The sequence below is a fragment of the Salminus brasiliensis genome, chromosome 2 (assembly GCF_030463535.1).
Source record: "Salminus brasiliensis chromosome 2, fSalBra1.hap2, whole genome shotgun sequence".
Classification (NCBI taxonomy): Eukaryota; Metazoa; Chordata; class Actinopteri; order Characiformes; family Bryconidae; genus Salminus; species Salminus brasiliensis.
Window position 1 is genome coordinate 34,394,620 of NC_132879.1, and position 17,975 is coordinate 34,412,594.

At 39.6% G+C, this 17,975-nt stretch overlaps 1 protein-coding gene across 6 annotated transcripts in view; it reads left to right on the plus strand.

Annotated features, from left to right (window-relative positions):
- Window positions 1-17,975, plus strand: part of chrm2a (cholinergic receptor, muscarinic 2a) — a 120,821-nt gene that overhangs the window by 53,546 nt on the left and 49,300 nt on the right. For 5 of the 6 annotated variants that reach the window (XM_072672444.1, XM_072672446.1, XM_072672442.1 and 2 more), the window contains exon 2: window positions 7,721-7,843. The gene's annotated coding sequence lies outside the window, so the exon portion shown is untranslated. Of the gene's footprint in view, window positions 1-7,720; window positions 7,892-17,975 lie in introns of all 6 variants that reach the window. The other variant, XM_072672448.1, reaches the window with a different exon arrangement.

A 17,975-nucleotide genomic window follows, 5' to 3' on the forward strand; every position in this document is an offset into this window, starting at 1 on the left:
TTGGTGCTATATAGAGCCGTTTTAAAATGGTTCTTTGGTTCCCCAATGGAGGCACCAATTCCAAGAGGAAAAAATTGAGACTTTCTGGATGCCCCTGATATGGCAGTTGTTAAAAATGAGAATGTGACAGCAGTTCTGTGCTGAATCACTGTATTACATTTCTTTTATGAGCTTTAAACGTCTGTGTCCGAAAATGTTAATGTGGCCCAGCATTAGCTTATTGCTGGCATGCTATTACAGCTTTCACTGATGTGCATTAAAATTAGCATTATCTGTATTTTGTGACAGAGCTCCAACAGTATGTATCATTTTAGCATGGGTTAAAAAAAATCCCATGAAGACCTGGATCCGCCTGGATATGATTTGAGTCTTGGCTGTAATTTGAGGAATGGCCAATGAAACTAGTTTATATATGATGGATGGTGTATTGGGAGAGTGTTTGCATAAGCATCATTCATTCAGTTACCCTGCAGAGAGCTAGTGTATGTATGCGTGTGTGTGTGTGTGTGTGTGTGTAAAAGAGAGAGAGACTTCCTGGTTGTAATGAGTCAATGACCTCTGTAGGATCATTTCCTTCTCTCCTTTAATTAGGTTCTAAATGTCAGGATACAAGTGTTTCTTGTGCATGAGCCAATGTGTGTAAGTGTATGTGTGTATGTCAGTTTGGTGCTGCTCAGTCTAACAAAGCTACTACTTGACCCAGACACCGGTTAAAAGTTTAAATGTGTATAAAAGGAAGGAGGCCTCGCAGGAGGAGGCCTTAGACTGCTCTCGCACTCAATAGCTCTTTCTGATGCTTACTGTAGCTCATCCAGCCTGAATAATCTCACACAATCAACATTCCTGTGTCCTAGCAACTCCTAATTAAAGTGCCCTGCGTGTATGTGTGTATGTGTGTGTGTGTGTTTAAGCATTCAATGAACGGAAACATTAAATTTAATAGCTTAAACAGCTAGAAAAGCTGAGAAATTAAATGCCACTGATTAGGTCACCACCATGGGATGCCTCACATTTTAATATACATATCTAAACATGCCCACTCATTTTAAATAAGAGGTAAGAGTTCTACAACCAAATGGACAATTGGTGTCTATTATTATATCTATTGTAACATTGTTTTAAATAGGGGTGTTGAAAATTAAACTTGATTATGCATTTTACAAACACAGACACCTGAACAGCTGAATCTAATATCAGACATTTCAGTGTTTGGTGAAACCACTTTCATCTTTATCGCAGCTTCTATTCTTTTCAGGAGACTTTTTTTTCAGTTTTTCAGTTTTTCAGAGAAGTTCAGTCTTACTGATTACTTGGAGAATTTTGTGCTTCTTACCATCCAAGGCATTCCAAATACATTCATTAATGTAGAGGCCTGGCCTCAGTGGCGATCAGTCCATTGTTCTGAGCTATAGCAGCTTCAGCAGTTTGATTTGTTCAAATGATCTTTCTCAGTAAGAGCTTCCCAATCAGCTCCACATCCTTTCAGACCCATAGGAAGCCGAGACATCTTCTCACAGAGGAAGGATGGACAGAAACACGTTTGGATTTGTTCGGAATCTAAAGTGAGAATGGATCTCTCTTAGAGATTAAATCTTTAAGTCCCATTTGGGGGCAATGGGGACATTATTAGTGTTAGGGGTTCCATTTTAGTCATTTTTTTCCCCTTCCTTCAGAAACATTGCCTGGAAAACTGAACTTAATGCCTGTTTTGACTGGAAATCCAGTTATATTGAAACTAATTGTTGTTAACTGTTTTGGATTATGTGGCACATTTTAAAGCCTGGGCATGGTTTGTTATTGTTCAGTTAAGTCCATTTTTATAGCTGGCCTTAAAAAAAAGAAAACGTAAGTTAGGCAATTAAACCTCAAAATATCTGGTGAATTATTAACATAATCAACACTGACACTGGCAAGTTTTAAGCAATCGTTAGCGAATACAATCATGGTGTGATACCGATATTCATCTCTATGTTCAATTATAATATAAAGAGTGTGAGTACATAAGTCATTACTGCCAGAGGCAGAGCCGTGAATGCCTGTGAGGAGCAGTTCAGTCTAATGCTGCTCCATTGATCATCTCAAATGAAGGAAAATGCACTGCTGACCCTGAGGACGATCGCAAATTCAAGCACACAGTAGGAAGGAGCAAATGTTCTAATAAGAAGATACACAAATACTTCTGAGGCTCAGGCTCAAATGAAATAAAGCAAATATATATATATATATATATATATATATATATATATATATATATATATATATATATATATATATATATATATAAATACGAAAAAAAATAACATTTTCTTTTCAAGCAAAGCTGATGGCACCAGCTTTTCCTTTCATAACTTATCTGACTGGATATACTCACAATGCAATTCAAAAAGACAAAAATGCTTCTGAACTAAACCACAGCGCTATTTCACAACAGGAGGGGTAGTAATTACACATCATAAAAGCAGTCATTCTGGGCTCACGATGCCTATTTGCAGAAGGGGGGGGGTACTCCTTTGACAGTCCGTCAGTACCTTTCAGCTCCAGATATAGAGGTATAAAGGTTCTTTAGATGGTTTCAACATTGCCATAGAAGAACCAATGTTGGTTCCACAAGGAACTATGCTTGTAACAAAGGTCCTTTAGTGTGAAGAGCCTTTGAATTGATAAATAAACTTTGAAGTTCAGACCTTCAAAAAATTCTTCACTCTCACGCATCTCTATTATGATCATAGTTCTTTAAAAGAACCAAAAGTGGTTCTTCCATGGCATGGTTCAAACCGTTTGAAGCAAGTTGTTGCTTTAGTGGTAATATAGTGATCAAATTGTAATAAATGTTAAATTACTCATTACCTACTCTTGAAGGTGTCCATATATATTTTTTACTATCAAGAACAAAAACTAAAAAATCTATACTAACAGTGCAGTTGCTTGCAGCTATTTTAGATACCTACATATGCACCATAAACATGCACTTTTACCAAGGTATTTACCAGTAAAGGTAAGCCAACAACTTACCTGCTTGAGACTCAATACAATACAATACAATACTTACAATACCCAGGTTATTAGAGGGCTTGCGTAAGGAGAGGCCAATACATTACCCTGAAATACAGTGACATCTCGAATACATACACTTTTACAGTAGCTTTTTATTTGTTGCTGTTTCATTTTGTAAGTGAAATGCCCCAGGAGTGTGTTTTGTACATGATTGTAGAACAAAGCAGCGAATATCTCCAATGTTCACAGCTGCTACTGAGCAAAAATGATTCAGCATGGCTGCTAAGCAAAACATTTGCTTGATGTTTATTTTCACAGTTCAGGATTCAGAGAAGAATGTCAGTAGAGTGTACAAGTGCACACTGTAAACATCAACCTGCAGAATCTTCTCAATAAATGTTTAATAAATTAAACAGCTATAGCACCCTAAAATAAATAAGGTAAAGTCTACAAAACATCTCAATATATTACCCAACCAATGACTTAAAAAGAGAGTAATGCCAACATGATTGGCAGTAGATATATCTACTTTATATTTATTATTAATGAGTCAATATGACTAATTAACCATTACATATTCAAGGAATGTTACAAATACTTAAAAATAGTCCTAGAATACCCTTCTTCATTATTAATGTTACAGCAAACCCTGGCCCTTAATAATAATATATACATATATACGTATAAGTTCATTAAAAAGTGCATAATTCATTGATACCATGCAAAAACTTTGTATCTCCAAAACGGCAGCTGTCAGGATGTCCTGAGCTTTACAATAAGAGTAAAAAACTTTCAATGGAAGGCAAAGTGTAATATATTATTAAAGAGCATTTCTGTTGGTCCACTCATTATGAAGTTGAACAATGTAACAAACATTTATTTGGACAATGATGACAATGATAAATGAAGGGGGTTTTGGCTGTTCACATCCTGTTGACCCAGAAGTCAATGGCGAGGGCTGCATGTGTGAATGACACAAAACACAATATCCCAGTTGACGCAACCCAGTAATGTCCTGAGGTGACTCAGCTTCAGGCTTAGAGGCTACTCTACACTGAAACCTAGTTTTGTCTCACTTTTTCTCAACCATACATCACAGAGCATAACACAGATATCTGTGGAGTGACATTAGCGGTCGGAAAGCATCATTACCACTTTCTAATACCAAAGAATAACGCAATTAGTTCGTACAGATGTCCCTGTAGTTACTGAATAATACACCTAGTGTGTAATAAGCCATTTTGTGTTAGGGGGTTAATGCAAAAGTCAGTAAGCAGCCTTTGTTGCTAATAGTGTTGGTAATCGCTGTCCAAATTACCAACACTGCAGTAATTACCAACACTGATCCCTGGCTAGCACTGTCCCACCAATAGGATTCAAACAATTGGTGTAGAACATGATACATTAATCCGTTTTTATCCACTAGTTCATCAAAATATCTGCAGATTTGTCTTCCCACAGCATACGGTTCATCCTCAAAACACTTCCTAAACATGGTGACATGCAAAATGTGTTAATTGACCCAAGTTTGCCTGTCACACCGGCCGCACATGGCTACCCTCCTCTTTTACGCTGTGTTTAAGAAAGCGTGCTCTAAACATGATGCCTCGTTACTCACTAAAACATCACACAAAACATGCCTTCCTTGCTTTTGGTAATTTATTCATCCCAGAAAAACCCTTCTGCTGTAAAATCCAGAATGTGTAGTGATATATGACACTGTAAAAAACACTGAAGCAGGCTTCTCCAGCTTCTAACTGAAATATCACTCTCCATGTTAAACATTGCAGAACTTACAGGTGTCCTAACGCAATTATAGCATCATTTAAGGTGGAACTCCCTGCTCCCAAGCTGCTAAGTTGGCACTTTCTAAAAGGGGTAATTTTGGGGAGAACTACAGATAACCAGAACATGCAATAGGGTTAATATTACTTATGACAGCCTTCATTTAAACACTGATGTTTACATTGGGCACTGTTAAGTGTTTTCATCCATTTGTATTGTATGTGCACAATATATGGCAGAGGACAAAACGTATTCCTACTAGAAATGTGCTGGACCCACTTTATACACAGTCACAGGATATGCAAGTATCTTATAACATATAATGTTAGCTAGTCATTCTAAATAGAAATGAATGGATGTTCCTTCCCATTAGCCTGTGTACAATATTTCACATTAATGTTTTCACTAAGCCCACAAATGCAACCTTTGACTAAAGTGCAAATTAATTCTATTGGCCAATTGTAGTTGTAGTTTTAGAGCATTTATGATCATGCCACTTTTAACATTATTATTTCACACAAACATGAACCTGTTGGTCCTTTCACCATGAAACTTTAAAGTGACAGCAATGATACAGTGCCCTCCAGAATTATCGGTGGTTGTAATGGAGACTTTGTGACCCCAAAATGCTAATCTCAAACAGTGAGCTTTGGAGAACTTCTCTTACCGTCCTCCTCACTGTGCGTGGCAGCCAGATAAACTTGCGTTCTCGACCAGGCTGGTTTGCCACTGTTCCAGTTTTTTAAACTTCTGGATGATTCCACTGTCTATGGAAAGGTGCAGGCGCTTGTAGCCACTGCCTGACTTATGAAGGTCGCCACACATCAGCCTTACTTCAATGGTGTGTTCTCTTGTCTTTCTCATGTTGGAGAGTGGACTTCTCTCCAAGAGCAATAGACCTCTGCGTCATATTTATACCCTAGAGAAACAGGAAGTGATTTTAATTAGTAATTAACGGTTCCTAGATTCTCTGATCAACTTTTGAACTACAGTAGAAATGACAGAAATTCTTCAATTACATTTATTTTCCAGGAATTGGTAGGGTTTTATTGGTAGTATTTTTCTACAATTTCCAGTGTGAGATTATGCTTCTGCAATAAAAAATACATTTATTTTAAGGCTCTTAACCCTTCTTAACCATGGGGTGCCAATAATTGTGGAGGGCACTGTATCAAACAATGCCTGTTCTGATTGTTGCTCTCTGCTGTGCAGTTTGGACTAAGACCCTCCTAATAACTTGGGCCAGGCTAAACTGCTGTTGACTGAATAGAAACAAACAGATTAGCCATAACATTAACACTACTAACAGGTAAAAAACATTGATTATTGTTATCTACATACATTAGTCAGCGAGTGAACAGTCAGTTCATGAGGGTGATTCCTGGTAAAAGTTGTAAAAATGGTGAAGTGAAGGATGTGATCAATTTTGAGAAGGGTCAGATTGTGATGGCAAGATGACTGGGTCAGAGCATCTCCAAAAAATCAGACAGGTCTTGTGAGGTGTTCCTAGTGTATAGTGGTTACTGCTTATAAAAAGTGGCTCAAGAAAGGAACCACGTGTGAACCGGCTACCTAATGTGAACTCAGGCACCTATTCGGGCTCAATATTACTCAATATTAGGCTGGTGGTATTAATGTTACAGCAGATCAATGTACATTAAGCGTCTCATAATAAATGTAAGATCAGCACTCATTACCTGTCTAACTGACACCAGATCAGCATTCTTACTCTGAGAAGCTTGATAAACCTATAAAAAGAAAACCAGTATGTACCGGGGGAGACAAATGCATTGTCTAGAAACGTAAACTTTTACTGTTTACATGTCAAAATGCCCACGCTTCCCTATCATTCTGTGGGTACTTGAACAGCAGGAGGTCTTCAGGAGCAGTCGGAGGAGTGTGAACAATGATGAAAGAGGGTAAAGACAGCAAAAGTGGAGAGAGGATGAGGGAAGGAGATGTTGGAGAGACACATCAAGGAAGAAAACGATGGAGGGTTTAAGCAGATCACCAAAAAAACATCCCTCTCCCCCCCGGGCTGAGAGACACTTTATACTGCGTCATAAAACAGAACAGAGTAGTGTGGCAGCACTGCAGCTGGCATGCAGCCATGCCTGAAACCACACACACACACACACACACACACACACACACACACACACAATCACACAGCTGAAAACTGGGCTCCTACTCACTTTGCTTTCTAAGAATCCTCTCTCTCACACACACACACACACACACACACACACACACACACACACACACACACACACACAATCATTCCACCTCAACCACCTTTCTCCTTAAACTGGGGTTATGACACACTCACTAAGCTAACACACTCTCCATGGCCTCTAAAACAAGGGCAGCATGTTCTCTGTCTCTGTCTGCTGAGACCATCAAGTCTCAAGCCTATCCTGTTTACACGCAACGCACACATGCACACAGCGTTTCATCCTGTTCTCTCAACACTACTGCGTAAGAGCAGATCAATGAGTGCATTCTCAGAGGAAATGGGAGCCAATGCTAATTTAATGCTAACCTTCCTCATCATGAAGGATCTCATTTAGCACAGCCGCTAGCACAGCAGCCGCAGAGCTAACTCAACCTCAGGCCTAACATGGAAATGTGTGTGTGCCTAATTCTATGTGACTGTGTCTGTCAGTCATTCGGTCTGTGTGTGTGTGTATGTGCACCTGGTCTGTAATGCAACTAAAACACAACTCTCTCTCTTCTTCAATCTCTTTTTTCTCTCTCTCTCTCTCTCTCTCTCTCTCTCTCTCTCTCTCTCTCTCTTTTTCCACTTCCCCATTCTCTCTCTCCTTTCTGGATGTCTCTCTCTATCTCTCTCAATGTCATCTTTCTCACTCTCACCGTATATCTCTCTTTCTCTCTCTCTTTCTCTCTTCTTTCATCACCCCCTCTCTCTCTCTGCCTGCAGACACACTCTGTTGCCTCGTTGCTCCACTGCCCAGGAGGATTCTGATTATTCTGGGTTGAGTCCACATCAGCAGCGCAGCTTCAGGAGAGGTTGGAGCACGTGGGAAGAGCGCTGGATTTGGAGGTGAGGATGGACAGATCAGATCGATGGATGTGTAATTGAACCCAAAGTGTAAGTGGAGGAGATGGATAGAGAGGAGGGGAGTTGTTGGGGAAATGAATAAATCAGCATCTAACGTGAAAGTTCAAAAATGACCCTCTGAGATCAAATACATTACGAGAAGGTTATTACTGTCAGCACCAGCCTGTTTCCATCAGTGTGCTCTGGAGAGATACAGTGTATGTGTGTGTGTGTTACACTGGCGTCTCTTTCCCCCTAACTAATATCCTGTTCTGAACGCTATTCCCAATGGTATGCCGTGCTCGGCTGCTTCAAAATCAATCAGCTTACAGTTCTTCTACATTCATACGCACATACACACACACACCTACTTTCACACACAGAGAGGGAGAACGAGAGAGAGACCCTGTGATATTCTGAAATAGTCACATTTCTCTCGGGGGCTCGCTTACCATCACCACACGCATTCCATTTCCTCAGTTTTCCTAGAGAGTCAGCGTTATGCAAATTCCGGTTTGGTTTCCACAACAAAGAAAAAATGCAAGTGAGCACGCTCAGCCCCCCTAATGTTCTGCCCCCCACCCTCGCTGCTCCACAAACAGAGGCCTTTCAGAAATGCTTCACAGGGGGGCTAGAGGTTTGAGCTCTTGAAGGCCACACACACACACACACACACACACACACACACACATAAATACAGAAATACATAGTTCAAAAAGACAGAACAGGAAACAGAGAGGGAGAGACAGGGAGCGAGATGGACATAAACATAGAGAGAGACAGAGAAAAGACAATAGTATAGAGGAAAGAGACAGAGAGATGACAGTAATGAAGGGGAGAGACACAGTGCGAGGACATTAGTGAACGGGAGAGAGACAGCGATAGGACAGTCGTGAAGGGAAGAGAGACAGCGAGAGAACAGTCAAACAGGGGAGAGAGACAGCTAGAGGACAGTCATGAAGGGGAGAGAGACAGAGAGGACATTAGTAAATGGGAGAGGAAGGGCCAAACTGTATCCAAAATGTAGATGCTGTATAATTATTACATACTAATCTTAAACACTGTGTCCTGCTGTTGCTCATACCTGGGTTCATAGATGGTAGCAAAGGCAGGCAGGTAGGAAGAAGGCACACAGTCAGGCAAGCAGAAGGGAGATAAGTAGCAGACAGGCAAGCAGATAGCAAGCAGGTGAGCAGTTAACAACCAGGCAGGCAGGCAAGCAGGTGCTACTCAGTGTTACTCAAATTATCATTTGTCATCCACAAAAGGAGAGGGTCGATCCAAAGTATCCAAAAAACAAACTAAATGCAATTAAAGATGTTTAGGTTAAAGTAGTTAAAGAACTTTTTAGCTACTGCATCTTCCATTGTCTACCTGAGACCAATCACCATGTGCAAGATGCCATCTTTACCTGAACAGGTGGCATAAGGCTATATCAAAATAAAAGTTCCAGGTTGAAGGCAAGCAAGCAAAATAAGAGTCTAAACCAAAAGCTAAATTAGGCTCCAACAGGGAGAGCGACAGATAGAGAGCATCAGTTAATAGGAGAGAGAGAGAGAGAGAGAGAGAGAGAGAGAGAGAGAGGGACAGTAGTGTAGGAGAGGTACAGAGACAGAGCAGTAATGAAGGGGAGAGTCACAGAGAGAGAGCAGTAGTAAAGGGGAGAGTGACAGAAGGGCATTAGTGAATAGGGGACAGGGGAAGAGAGACAAAGGACAGTAGTGAAGGGGAGAGAGACAGTGAGGACAGTAGTAAGCAGGAGAGAGACAGAGTGAGGACAGTAATAAAGGGGAGAGAGACAGAGAAAACAGTAGTGAACAAAAGAGAGACAGAGAGAACAGTATTGAAGGGGAGAGAGACAGATAGGAGAGATAGGAGAATAGAGAAGAGTAAGAGAGACAGAGAGGACAGTAAAAAGGGGGGGAAGAGACAGCAGGAGGACATTAATCAATGGGAGAGAGACAAAGTGAGGACAGTAGTAAAGGGGAGAGAGACAGAGATAACAGTAGTGAACAAAAGAGAGACAGAGAGAGAACAGTATTGAAGGGGAGAGAGACAGCGAGAGGATATTAGTCAATGGGAGAGAGACAAAAAGAGGACAGTATTGAAGGGGAGAGAGACAGAGAGGACATAGGAGAGATAGGAGAATAGAGAAGAGTAAGACAGACAGAAAGATGGAAAGAGGTGGAGATATACAGATGGAGGGAAGAGATAAAGACAAAGAGGGGTGGAGAGAGAGGCAAAGGGGGAAAGAGAGATATGAGAGAGAGAAAGAGAAAGAGCTGGACAGAGATAGAGAAGACGGATGTGTAGGTAGAGAGACAGAGATATATGTGCAAAGAAAGGAAAGTAGGGACGAGAGAGAGAGGCAGGTAGGTAAAAGGTGACATAGTGGAAGATGGGGGTTAGAGAGAGGCAGAGAGAAAGTGAAAGACAGAAAGAGAGAGAGACAAAGAGATGGACTCAGGAGAGAAAAGGGGGATAGATTGTGTGACATCAGCTGTCATCAGTTGACAAATTTGAGTATGTGGTGGTGTTTGTGTGTGTGAAAGCGAAAGAAGCAAAATACTGAGCATGTGTGTGCCTATTTGTGTGTGTGAGGGTGGGTGTGGCCTCAGAAAGCAGATAAGGAAGGAGAAGAGGCTGATGGATGGATGACTGTCTTCATGATAAGCTTCATTTCTCTGCAGTAGGGCAGATATAGCAGACGTACATTTGTCACCCCACCGTCCCTCCATTCTCTCTTCCCTTTTTTCTAATCATGGACCTGGTGGGTGTCAGAGGTCTCCCACTCCATTTCATGTCACTCTATAAGCATGCCTGTGTCTCCCTCAGGCAGACTGTGGATACACAGTGACACACTGCCGTTTACACACATCTATAATTTATCTCTACAGTAAATCCAAAACAAGCCAGCCGAGATCAGAGCAGGCCCACACTCAAACACACACTCTGGCTTGTTTTTATACTATGTCAGGACATGGGATCATACACACAGTATGCCTCATGTGCAATTTTTGAAATATCTAAACAACATAGGAAGTCATATGTATTATACAAGTACACCACAAGTTTAAAAATTTCAAAAAATAAAACTCATTTCAGAATACTATGACCACCCCTGGTTTGGACTGAATCCAGCCCATTTAGCTCCACTGACCGTACAAGAGCACTTTGCAGTTCTGTAATTACAGACTGTAGTTTCTCTGCAACAGAGTCATGTGAGCAGCATCCTGTGACCACTGATGAAGGACTACAGGATGACCAACACAAACTGTGGTGCTGTCTCTGACTTTACATCTACAAGGTGGAGCAACTAGGTAGGGGTGCTTAATGGAGGGGTCAGTGAGTAGACACAGTGTTTAAAGACTCCAGCAGCACTGAACCAGTGCAACATACGCTAACACACCACCACCATGTCAATGTCACTGTAGTGCTGAGAATGACCCACCACCCAAATAATATTGCTCCTATATGATCAGTGGGGCTGATATAATGGGCTGAGTTCGTTCCAAATGGGGAGGGGGGTGGTGTCATAATATCTATCTATCTATCTATCTATCTATATATATACATATGTTATATGTGTATGTATATATATTATATAGAATTATATAGACACATCTATAGGACAAATATTTAATGTTAACCCTAAACTCTAAGCTTAATAACAAAAATATATGGCATCAGTTTAAATATGAAACCTGTAGCTTTTGTAAATATTACATACAGACAACTTCCATAGAAAAAATGTTATTCTGTTTTACAACAAAATCAGAATAAAAGCATACATTTGCACACCTGTGTCACTCACTGGACCAGATGAAGAATTAAACTTTTCAATTTAGCTGGAATCACTGGATGATATGAAAGCTTAGGTGGTCATGTATACACTGTATGACAGATGGCATCTCTACACAGCCAAAGATAAAAATAACAGGAGAAAGCATGAATTAAGCTTCTCGTATTCTTTTGTAAGCGTCTAATCATTCATCAGCAGATGCTGAGTTAAAGGTCACCCTCTTCTCCCTACGGTGCAGAAAACGCAACATGTTTAATAAAATATGAGTGATAACACAGGAAGGTCGTTTTTGTTCTGAAAGAAGACAACAGACAACAGTTATGGTGCCCAACACTAGAAGGCAAGGCTAACACCCCGGAATACAACTCTAGGCAGTTTACATGCTTCATATACACAGTTTCCTGAATTCTCATCTGCTTCCTCAATAGATTTTTAATTTTTTTATTATTATTTTTTTGTATCCTAAATTTGCTCCTGCTTGAACGTAACTTTACCACCATAATCCAATATCTTACACAGACAAAAGCATCCCCATACAGCAGTGTGAATTCCCAGTCATAAAGGTGGAGGGGACATGTTGGGTGACTCCCAAAGTTTTCACCTCTCCCACATTCACACAACCATATGTTGAAAGCAAAGCACAGTATTGCACATTTTGCTATTAATAATAGTTTACTATTAGTTAGCATGACATTATTTTAAAATATGATAATAGTATGTAATGTAATGCTTCATGTGTATCTCAATCAAACTCCTACTTTTGCAACCTCCTGTAAAACATCTGTTTCTGCTGTTAAGTTGAAGACAGAAATCTTGGCTATTACATGGCTATAGTCTATAACTAAAGAAAACAATTGGTCACTAACAATTGTGCTAATCTAATCTCATGTTGTTGATTTATCATCCATTTATCATCTATCACTAAATGCTGTTTGTTTCTGTTTCTGTTTCTAAGATCCAGCTTCTGGTATTCATAATATTTTGAAAACATTATGCTGCTATCGAGGATTAGTTGGTCCTCCTCGGGCAGATTAGACATCCTTGGTCCAACGAGAGTAAAAGAGTTGACTGTGTGAAAGACAGATGCATGTGGTGAACATAGAGCACTGCTGTATCCACCTTAGTCTCATCACCGCTGTTATGCTAAAGCTTTGTATCGCTATTTTTGTCACCTTATCGTAACATTTTGACGTAATGTGAATCTGGCAGATGTTCTTTACACTGAGTCAGAATTTCATGATGAATGGACCAATAGAAATGCTGCTGCTTCAGACAAAACATAAATAAACAACTTTCTTAATGTCATTAACTCCCTTACATGCCACAAATGTAGCAATAAACAAAAATGTAAATAATCTTTACTTAATTGCCTGTGTGCTGATGTTGGTAATCAATCTATCAACATAGAAACCTGTCTGTGTATAAGGCAAAATATGAGCTGAATGAACTGTTGTGGCGTAAATCTGGGGTCCTGGGATTCCACAGGGAAATATGAGATGCTACACACTTATGATGTTGTTGGGAAGCTCTGCTTCTCTAGCTTATAGTAGAGTGAGTCTGCTAGTAGTCATTTTCAACTGCCAATTCATATACACATTCACAGTCTCTGAAGCACACTGACATGTCCTAAATCAAGCTCCAAAAATCGCAGTAACAGGGCCCTTAGTCACGGAATACAGTGTTCACAAGGTTCTTGTCCATGTTGACATGATTGCATCACATAGTTCCTGTGTGCTCTTTTTCAAGATCACTTTCATGCTGCAAATCTCCCATTCTACCACATCCCAAAGGTGTTCTATTGGATTCAGATCCAGTCTGGCCATTCTCTGTTGACTTCTCTCATCAACAAGGCATTTCACACTGCAGAGTGTTTTTATATATATATATATATTACACCATTCTGAGTGAACTCTATAGACTGCTGTGCTGAAAATCCCAGAAGATCTGAAGTTCTGGAAATAATGAAACCAGCCCATCTGGCACCAACAATCACGCAATGCTCTAAATGACTGAGGCCGCATTTCTTCCCCTATTCTGATGGTTGATGTGAACATTACCTGAAGCTGCTGACCTGTATTTGCATGATCTATACACTGCACTGCTGCCACACGGTTGGCTAATTAGATAATTGCATAAATGGGTAGGTGTAAACGTGTTTGGACAGTTTATATTCAAATCAATCTCGGGCTAATGATGGTGAAGTAATTTCTATTTAGTTATTTCAATTGATTGGGTGTTTTTTTTATCTACAGAGATGACTTTAATCTGAGACTTTCTGAAAGCAGGAAGTCAGTATGAACAGATCACATTGCTCTCGATATAAATACAACGTATGTATTTATGCACCACAATTTACTCTGCAGGCGTTTCTGCCAGACGTGACATACATTCCTCTGATATACTGCCTTACGTGAGCATGATGCTATAACCAAACAGCACAGCCATTAAGGAATGTGTGTGTGTTCATGTGTGTTTGTAGGGCAGGAGGGAAATGAGAGAGAATAAAAGTCATTGCTCAGAGGAAAGGCGACAGCGGGGCAGTGGGGGATAGGGGCTATGAGGGGAGTAATAAAAGTTTACTGTCGCATCATGTTGAAGGATAATTCCGTTCACTCAAAATCTAGCAGTTAGCCACTGGCCTCCCAGCCTCTGAATGTGGTAAAGGACAGCTCAGGGTTAGTAAAGGACTGTCCGCTGGAACGATTCCACAGTCCAGCACCGTGGCATAGATCCATTGCACCCGTACAGTGCTACAGCACTGATGTATGCTGCAAATAAAGCAGATATCATAACAATCTGTTTATGATAGGCTTATCCACCACGCCAGCTTGGATACAGAAATCTACACATATGAAATAACCTGATCATATGAATGTGCTTTGTGCGTTGCCTGTTATGCTGCTGTAGTCTGTCAGCATTATGGCTTTTACATGAGCTGCCAGTGTTACTATTGCTATCCAGTAAATCAAGACAATAACCTCTACTGCAGTCTAAACATGGTATTATAGGAGAAAAGCAGTAAATGAGAATGAATATAATAATAACATTGCAAGCTATTCGCATATGTATATCAGTTAAATGCAATGCAATTTAGATAGAACTAAGGATTGTACACAAATAGACCAGTGATTCTAGCTTGTATAACTTGTATATAAAAAACAAATTAATAACTATACAAACATTCGGATTTGGAAATAATAATTATAATTATCAATATAATTATAATAATTTAAAAAAAATAATAAAAAAAGCTATTCGAAATAAGACATTATAACCCACTGCTGACAAAAAGCAGATACAAAAGAATGTGCTATACTTTAGCAAGCAACATAGCAACAACCGGGACCCGATGGCTTACACCTTTTTCCTATTGTATTTGGTGTTCATTTTACACTATACTATAGACCTTTTTGGAGTACCATGAGTAGCAATTCATATATTAACAGTTTCTCACAAACTGGATATTACTGCAACAATACATCTGTTTAATGAGTGTTGTATGTTGTTAAAAACCTATAGAGCAATAAATAATTTTTTAACCCCTCAAACTATTCAGACCATTGGCGGTTCCAGTCTTTTCTCCCTATTGTTAAACTTAGAAACAACTCAGCCAGTTTGCATAGCTTTACATGTAGTTACCGATCAGTAATCCTTAGGCTATAATAAAAGTCAGGGAGCATTAGGGGTTAATTTATCTTTTTAATTGGTCAAATGAACACTGCAGTTTTAAAGAATTAACATTTTCCGGCAATTATTTGATGATTTAGGCTTTAAAATGAAGGGGTGGGAAACGTATGGCCCTCATGCTGGAACCAGTCTGATAAAAGATCTAATCCAGCCCACCAGAATAAATTCAGATTCTATGTTCTCAGCAGTCTTTGTTTTACTTGAGACACTTAGTAAAAGAAATCCACTTTCCTAAACCACACTGACTTGATCTGTAGGCACCTACAGAGAGAGCTCACTAATCAGGTATTGCACAAACTGCACAGTTTGCTTCCCAGTGTGTGGAACTTATTGTATTGTAAATAGCTTGTTTACTGCTGGCTTACTAATATAGGATCTGGTGTTCTTCGGAGGTGTTCGCTAGCACAGTTAGAGCTCTGTGTAAACCCGCAGGGCTATACAAACCTTGAACACTAACACTGTTCATGAACAGGTTTATTGGGACATGTTAAACTAGAGCTCTGAAAGTGACTGAAAGTTTGTGGTAGTCTAAAATCTAAAATCAAGTAGAAAAATAATAATAAAAATATTTGCAACTGATCTACATGACTACTCATATGCAATACCTCCAATACCCACACCTGGATGACACCTTGGTAGTACTTGGAGAAACAAACTGTGATCGTGTTGATTAATATTAATAAAATGTGTGTCCTTATAAGTAGGGTAATACTAGTATTTTTTTTGTTACTGTGTATGAGTGCGAGACTATGTGGGCTTCACCTCTCAGTGCCCTTTGTCATACACACTTCAGAGTGATGAAAGTGTGTTTTTGTAGCAGCTGTATCACAGACTGCCACTTACCTGGGTTAATCTCTTACACAAACTCACATGCACTTGGTAATCTCCTTTACGCACACCTTTCTCATTGACGAGCCGCAATTATGCATTCACTGCAGCTGCTTGTGAGATGTAGCTAATCGCATTAGCAAATCCCGTGGCAAATAGATGCAGGGGGGGAATGTAGCAACTTTACTGATCAGCACAAAGGAACACTAAGGGAAGGACTGGGATGCACCCCTCCTCACCTCTCTCTCTCTCTCTCTTTCTCTCTCTCTCTCTCTCTCTCTCTCTCTCTCTTTATTTCTCTCTCTCTCTATGTGTCTCTCATTGTTCTCTGTCCGTAGTTGTCCTTCACTGTGTAGGTGCACCTCTGGTCTACACAAATCCAGAGATTTTTGAGAGTTTAGGTTTTTCTCTGCATTTCAGTCTCATCCACACATCAATCTTTAGGAAATTGCGTAGGGAACTGCTTTCTGCGTTTTCGTGTAGATGGGCAAATGCTGACATCACAACTGTTGCCAAATAATAACTTGGCTTACTCTTTCATTACACTGTGACAGAATGTGCTATATGTGGAAAACAGCTAAAAGAAAACACACAACTCTACCTAATTTAGGAGTGTGTGGGTAATTCAGAGATAGTCACATCACCCCAGCAATGTAAAAATACACTATGGTAGATTTAAAAATATATATATATTTTTAAGGTTTGTTTTCAGGGTTCCTGGTTGTGAGATTATGGAGTGCGTTTTGGTGACCTGTTGTTTGAACCCAGCGATCTGCTTCAGCTTTATGCTGTATTTAGGTCTGTTCTGGCTATTACACTTGCTTCTTGACATTAAACTTTGTGTTATCGCCCTTTTTATAATCGCCTTTGCTTGGCCTGTTTTGGTGCTCTTTATTCCTAAAATGTTTAACCAGCAGGCACATTTATTAAATGTTTAAGCATTACTAAAGGTTTGAACCACTTAATATTAAAATTTTATATGTAATAATGGCTTATTTTAAAATGGTGTACTTCAAAGTTTTTCAGTACAACAAAATTTATGTTATTTGTAAAAGTTTATTGTAATAGTTTTGATCAGCACTTCTCAAGGTCAAAGTATTCTCAATACTACAACTTTCTCAGTTCATTCGGAATCAACCTCACTGCCTCCAATCATTTCAGAGACATAAAAAATGGCTAACTTTTAAACTTTATGATTTGTAACTGATCAAACTGTGAAGTACAACAGATTTTGATATATATAAAAGACTATATTTCATACTATTTATTTGTGCAGTTCATCTGGCCAACAGGTGTAGGCAGTGAGAGTGGGTGAAATCAGGGTGGATGTTCAGAAATGGACCTATTACCATATAATCTACATTTTGTAGATTAAACAACACAATATGTGATCCAGTGACAATCAATGAAGATCACACAAGCCTCAGATTCTTCCTGATAGCAACTGCAGCTACAACATGATCACCATATTTCAACCAGGCATGTGCAGATTCAGTGCAAATTGTTTTTGACTCTCATTACAAACATCTTGTAAGTCAGTGATGCTGTAAATATGTGAGCCACTGCAATTATGCTGCAATTATGCTTTGGAGCATGAATGAGAGTCACATTGTTCTGTTAATGGGGCTGTCCATACTTTCCTAAGTGGCCCAGTTGTTTTGCACAATTGAATGGTGTTCAAAAACGAATTTCCTGCAGCCTAGCCTGCTGTACACAGTTGGATTTTTTTCTTTACTTTTTTGTAATTAGATTTCCCCCCAATTTTATTTCTTTTCAATTACCAACCACTGAACATTCTTGGAGAGGAATGTTAACTGC